The sequence below is a fragment of the Astatotilapia calliptera genome, chromosome 6 (assembly GCF_964374335.1).
Source record: "Astatotilapia calliptera chromosome 6, fAstCal68.1, whole genome shotgun sequence".
Taxonomy (NCBI): Eukaryota; Metazoa; Chordata; class Actinopteri; order Cichliformes; family Cichlidae; genus Astatotilapia; species Astatotilapia calliptera.
Genome location: NC_137427.1, coordinates 34,863,798 through 34,871,032, shown reverse-complemented (window position 1 = coordinate 34,871,032; position 7,235 = coordinate 34,863,798). Strand labels below are relative to the sequence as shown.

Below are 7,235 nucleotides of genomic sequence, written 5' to 3'. Positions count from 1 at the left end.
TCTTTTATAAGTTTTTCCTATTTCTTTTCCATATGGGAAATGAAGACAGAACACTAAACAGCAGTGACTTTTGTAGGGTTACTGAAGTCTGACTAGCTGGTATATAATGATGTGCTACGTGACCGCTAGCGACACAGCTTTGTTAGCATAGAAACAGTGAAGCTGGAGGATGAATGCTAACTTTTTTCCACTCGACAAAAGTTAGCATGAGGGTTTCTGGTGGTCAGGGACAAATGCAATCGCATGGCACACATCAAAATCTCCAGTGTTAAATTAACACTTTTGACAGTGTTATATGTTTAAAAGTAACCTAGTCAGTTTTGAAGATTAACAAAGACTAACACTGAGCAGTGCTGATTTTCTAACACTGGAATATTTCTAACATTTTGAGTTATTTTCCAGTGTTAGAAAATCAGCACTGCTCAGTGTTAGTCTTTGTTAATCTTCAAAACTGACTAGGTTACTTTTAAACATATAACACTGTCAAAAGTGTTAATTTAACACTCAACAGTTTTGTATTTAACACTCAGAGGTGTGGACCCATATAGACACTCTCCAGTGTTAATTTAACACTGGAGATTTTGCTGTGCAGGATGCTGTAAACAGATCAAACTTCAGTCAGGAGAATAACTGAGATAATCCATCCACAAAACAACGTAAGTCATTAATATACTGCAACAACATGGGAATAGAGCAGCTGCGAGAGAATTCAGCATTAATTAATTAATTACAGTGTGATAATGGGACCACATCCTGAGCATCAAATAAGTTTGTTTCTTATTTCGGTCCAATCCAATCTGTCTTTATTTATAAAGCACTTTAAAATACCCGGCACAGGATGAAAGTGCTGTACAGTCAATAAGTTAAGAACAATGGAATAAAACAAAACAGTAAAAAATAAAACATAATGCATAAAAATTAAAACAGCGCTATATTTAAAAACAAGATAAAACAGCATTGAATCAACTAAAACAACTGAAGTAAAACTAAAACTAAAAACCAACATCTCCATTGCAGGGTGGGGGGAGGAGGGGGGCGGTATGAAAAGGGGAAAAAAACAAAATGCTTGGACACTGCTAGCACGGGGCGCCTACACAAACGCAAAGCAGGAGATGAAGCATCGCTGAATATGTTTCCAAACCAACTTCATTCTAAGCCAAAGATGAGAAAATATGGTGAAGCATATCTTCCCTTTGGTTTCACCTGCACAAGTGCTGAGGTAGGTCTCCCCTGCAGGATTGGTTTTCCCTTCGTCGGGAGCAGCGCTGGGCTGTTCAAATCACGGACAAATAGTATCCCACATTCTTGATTTTTAGTTCACAAACACTTGTTGTAATGACTAACTACTCCTGACATTTTGGAGATGTTAGCTCTTTATACAGTAAAGTTAGAGTGGGATACAAATAATATCAGGCTGATCCTGCCACGATTTGTTCCCCCGGTTCAAATCACGGACAAACAGCATCCAACAGCTGTTTATGTTTTTAAACCCATTTTGCACAGAGAAGCATTTTTTGAAAAATGTATTGATAGCAATGTTGAATATTATTACACAGTAAAAAAAACAACTACATGTAAAATAATCACATCGTGAGGCCTCTGCCTTTCTAAATAGAGGGACACTAACTGCGTGTGTGTATGTAAGCGTATAAAACCTGCAGATAGTCAGATTAACAGTATTTTGTCTCTATCTGCCATTCTGCAATTCATCTCATGTAAACAATAACGTGGCACACAGCGTGACGTGAAAAAAGGCACATATCTTTAACGTTGCGTGACGAACTCTGTATTCCTCGTCCACACGTAAACGCAAAAAAGAAGTTTTAAAAAATCTCAGTTTTCGGTGATTCGAAATGTCGTTTACGTGTGAACGAAACAGCTGCGTTTTCAAAAATATCCATGCAGGTGTGGACGTAGCATAAAAGAGTTAGTAGTTTATTTTATTACTACCTGTAATTTATTGCAGATTACTTGTGTTTGCTTAATTGTTTACTAAATGTTTGAGGTGTTAGCACCATCTCTAATTTTGGTAATCAAACGCATTGCCGGAAACCCAAGTAAAACACGTAATAAGAGGCTCGAATGTACTGTTGATGTTGATGGCGTCAGTTACACAATGGACCCGGAGCCAGCACAACAGAGCCAGCAGCAGGGCAGGAATGCATTTCTTACTTGGAAATTCCAACACCACTTCACATTTAAATAAGAAAAGGATGAAATCTGACCCTGCAATGCAAACTCTGTTTCCTAGCAACCAAGCTGCTCTCAGCATCAAAGACTCCACCTCCAACCTAAAGAAACATCTGGAAGTAAGTTTGTTTTAAAAACTAATGTTAGCCTACTGAAACTACCGTCAGTATCTAGGATGTACTACTGCTGTGTGATATTTTTATTATTACTGAAGGCTACTCACCACCAAGCTAACATCAAATCTTATCTTAACACCTTATGTTAACTTATGTTAACATAAGTCTTTGCTCCTCTACAGTAAATATTCAGGGAGATTTGGGCTTAACAGAAAAACAAACAAGAATTTGCAGGATGTGATCGCTACATTCATGTAGTTGTAAAAAGCATGACAATATATTAAGTCTGTGAAGGTTCTCAGTCATCAGGTCATCGTAGTCTAAAGAGCGTCTGGACCTCTTTAAGTTACTTGAAGATGTTCTCGGATGAGAGGTGAAACGTTTTCAAGCAGCTTAAAGAAGTCCAGACGCTTTTCTTTCCGAGCTCTTTTGACTTTTAATATATTAAGTAATTGAAAGTATTCAGAATACGTTACTCACATTGAGTAACTTAATGGGATACATTACAAACTACAGCTTGGGGCATGTATTCTGTCATTTGTAGTGGAATACATTTTAAAGGTAACTTTCCCAACACTGAGTGAGTGATTACTGACACTCGCTGACTTTTTATAGTCACTCTATAAATGCTTTAAATCATCTCACTTGTAAACACTGCCGTATCAACCGGAGATCAGTGAGAATGGATTCTGGAGTCTTCCCATCCTCCTGTTAGTGATCCTCCATCTGAATGGATGATAACAACCTTCTGAACTGACTAGCAGGTGTAGAAAGCCCGACTAGCCCATATCTATGGGACTGATCACTGCTGATAAACCCACTAAATGGATGAATAAGAGCTCTGGTCACATTTGGAGTTGGGCCACAGCTCTGCACAGTGGCTGCCAAATGGTCGTCTTCTATTGTGAAATTCAGCACAGCAGAGAAGAAATAGCACATTATGACACAGTATGATGGAAAGGCAAATAAGAAAAGTGTGTAAATTAATAGATTCAACTCATGTTTTACTTTACATTTGGACAGCATGACTGCTCTTCCCTTCCATCAAGTACATTTTTCCACTTCTAGAATCCCTAGAAGCTAGAAACACAAAACAAGACACTACTGTTATTATTAAATAGTTTCAATTTGTTTCTTAGTTTATTTGTGATTTAAATTTTCACCTTTCATCTTTATGCTTAGTTTGTTCTGGTTACTTTGAATTTTGTAGCCTCGAGCTTATTTCTCAGACTATCTCCTTTTGTAATTTGTAAAAATAGTTCAGTGAGTTTATTTTCCTCCATTGTCCTGCGTTCTGTGTCACATCTGTGTTTCTGTTTCGGCACCACTTGTGGAGTATACCAGGCACAAGCACACACACACGCAGATCCGTATTGCCAAGGACCACATTTATCGATGTTAACACAGCAGACAATATGACGCACAGACTGACAGCTCTCGATTCTAGCTGATGTGTGTCTCTTTTCCCTTCGCTCTCCTCCACTCCTCTCCGCCTCATATAAAGGGAAGGAAAAACCACCATCAGTCCAAAATCGCCATCAGCTGTTCTTACCAGCACCGCCCCGTCGAGCTCACTGCACCACTCCTCCCCTGCAGCCGCGCCGCGGACCACACCTCCGCCACACTATTCTTGCACACCAAGTTACTTATTGTGTTAGTCTGTTGTCTCTTGTGGTTTTTATTTTGTTTTACGTCGCTTGTCTCGTTTTCTTATTTAGCTTCAGCTGCCCTCCCAGGTGTCTCCAGTTTGTCCTGAGCTCCTTGTGTATTTACTCCCTCAGTTTGTCTTAATTGGTTGCTGTGTCCTCCCTCTCTGTATTGTTTCCTTCCTCAGTGTTTCCCTGGTTTTGCTAGTATCCAGTTTCCCTGCTGCTGCCCTGCCACTGTGTTTTTGTATTTTTTGCTACTGCATTGAAGCTGATCTTTGAGTTCATCCTTTGTCTCCTGAGTTCTGAAATACTGCTACAAGCTAGTTGTGATAAATGGTAGTTTAAATTGTGTCCAGGTAATGAACCATTAAATCTCCTCTTGCAATCACATCACATAGTATGCATATTTTAATTTATACAGCCAAATATCACAAATCTGACCTTAAGGTCTTTGCCACCTGGACACATCACCAACCGCTCTGAAGAAGCTTAGAGTGGATTTGGAAATAGACACCTGAGGTGAAAGAATTCAATTGATTAAAGTTGTGCTATTATTAAAAAGGTAACAATATCAAGATATGATCCAGGATGAAGTGAAACAACTTCTTAGGTTATGTACTTATTGATTATCAATAATTAACAATGAATATGTTTATTTTACAACCATGCAAACATGACTGATTAACCTGCATGGGGGAAAACTGAATACTGAGTATTAACAACTAAGAGTGCAATAAGTGACCACTGAAAGAGGCCCACACAAAACGTTTTAAGGCTGTAAGACAGCTGTATGTCACAGAACAATGAACTTCATTTTGAGCTTACTCATAATCAAATAGCATTTCATATCTTTGTTCACTAAGGCAGGAAAACAGCCTCAAGGTTTTGTACTGAGTGAATGAGACATTGTGGATTCGTTTCTGTCAAACATCAGTGTTCAATGTTGTCACTTATGGAAGTGCAATAACGATATGTACAAGAGAAATAAAATAAATGAAATTGTTATATCAAGTGAGCCAATATCACATTAACTGAACGACTGATGTTTCATGCTTTTTTTATACTGCTTTTATAAAAAGTTTGAGACAGACCCTAATGAGCTACTGAAGCAAATAAATAACTGTCACTGAGCTTTGCATCTATATCACTGAAAAAGGCAAAGAGTTTGTGAAACAGAACAATTGGGACTGCGAGTATAATTGCTGTGCACGAGCAAACATTCAAAAGCCCAACTTAGTAATAATTCTATGAAAAGATAACTTCTGTTTGCACTGCAGTGTCATTTCCTGCAGTATGTGGATGACAAAGACTACAGTAAAACTTTTCTTTTTAATAGGATGAGATGTTTAACTTTTGCATGAAGACCGTCCCAACCAATGGCATTTTATTGATAAAACTGGGCTGTGTGATTGGTGGATCTATTCTCACCAACATAGTGAGAAGAGGTTTAAAAAGTGTCCCAGCACAGCATTCACTGCAAGCTGAATGACAGCAATGGCTCATCTGAAGTTCCTCCTGCTCCTCCTGTGGGTTGGTGAGTGAACTCGTTTCTTCTGCTTTTATTTTTAAACTTTGTGTATTTGAACCATACCTTAGGTTATGACATATCTGTGTTTATAAAGACTTGTTTAACTTGGCTTGATTAAGTCGTGCTTTTTTGTTCTAATTCTTTGTCTCTCCATTACATTAATTTTTGTAAATTTTTCAGAATGTCTCAGAGTGGGAATTTTGTCAGTACAATTTTCTAGCCATGTTGCTGGTTACAACCATAATAACTGGCTCCTGGCTGATAGAATACGTTATTCGGGTGGTAAGCCAACCATCTGTAAGTATATTACTCTTCTCTCAGGTTTCACGGTGTGCACAGAGGTGGATTTGCACAAGAGAATCTTTCACGACCATAGCTGTGAGAAAAATGATCGTCTGTATTACGTGCGAATAATTCTAACCAATCGAACACATTACCATCATCTATGTGGCGGCTCTCTGATCCACAGCAAGTGGGTTCTAACTGCAGCTCACTGCTGGAAAGATCAACCTGGATGGTGAGAAATGACTGTTTCACATATTTAAAAAAAACCAGTCCAGAGACAAAAATCATTACTGGTATTTTGTTCTTTTACCATTTCCATTGTTTAGGAATATGTCTGCATATGTAGGAATTCATCCAGGTCCAGGAAGAATGGTGACAATTACTGATCACAAAATCTTTGAGGACCAAACAGGAAAACATGACATCATGCTTCTGAAAATCGACCCACCAGAGAATGAGATTAAGCCTGTTGACTTACCTAAATGTACACGTCGCAAAAAGTGAGTTTTGAGTAACCTTTTAAGTGTAAAGTTTGAATTCTGGAGGTCCTTGAGATGTTGATATAATATGTTTCAGGCAGAGTGTAATGTCTTTTTTTTTTTTTAGATCAGATATTGTTTTTAAATTAGATATTGTGATAGTTTATTCTGTAATAAAGAGAGACAGATTCTGTTTTCACAGGAGGAACCAGTCAGGCTAAATGAATAAGACAAAGGCCTTTAGACTCAACACAGTGAATATGTTACATTTATGTTCTCGAAGTGTTACATTAATCCAACACTAGCATGAAAATAATTCTTTTTAAACTATAGCAGCGACAGAAATTATTCACATTTTCACAAATGCATGAAACAAATCTGCAAATATGCTTCAGTATGAGTTTTAAAATAAATCTTTTCCCTTTCAAAACTCACATTTTGAAAGTTTTTAAAATACTTAAATCCCCAATGTCACAAGGTTTCACACTTAGAAATCAAAGTTAATACAGCAGGAGAAGATGTTAAGATCCAGGAAGAGCAAAAAAAATGTAGCAACATCTGTAGTCTATGAACAAAATGACATCATGCTTCTGAAGTTACAAACACCCATTAGTGACTGCAGAGCTTCTTTATTAACAATAATGTAACTGAGACTTGAATATTGAGCAGAGGGTTCTGGTTTTGATTTTAGGTACCTGCTTAGGAGCTACATCCATCATCTATAATAACTGACAATAAAACACGAGCATGAGGAAATGGAAGGAAATGTAATGTTTTAATAAAATGTTTGAATCTGCAAAGTTAGATTAGCTGACTTAGAGTGAACTGGAAATACTCAGCCTGCAGACTCCGTTCAGATGACCTCTTCATTTAGTTTTAGCTCACAAGACATGGAGATGGAATTCTTATTTTTTTTTAATTTGTAGGCTGGATGTCATTCAGATTGCAGGCTTTGGTGGCTATACGGTTGATGTAAACTACCACAAAC

At 37.7% G+C, this 7,235-nt stretch overlaps 1 long non-coding RNA gene across 1 annotated transcript; it reads left to right on the top strand.

Annotated features, from left to right (window-relative positions):
• Positions 1-5,804: 5,804 nt before the first annotated feature.
• Positions 5,805-7,235, top strand: LOC145429322 (uncharacterized). The gene is made up of 3 exons (XR_013909557.1): positions 5,805-6,000; positions 6,095-6,268; positions 7,174-7,235. It is a non-coding gene; the product is annotated as an uncharacterized LOC145429322 (long non-coding RNA).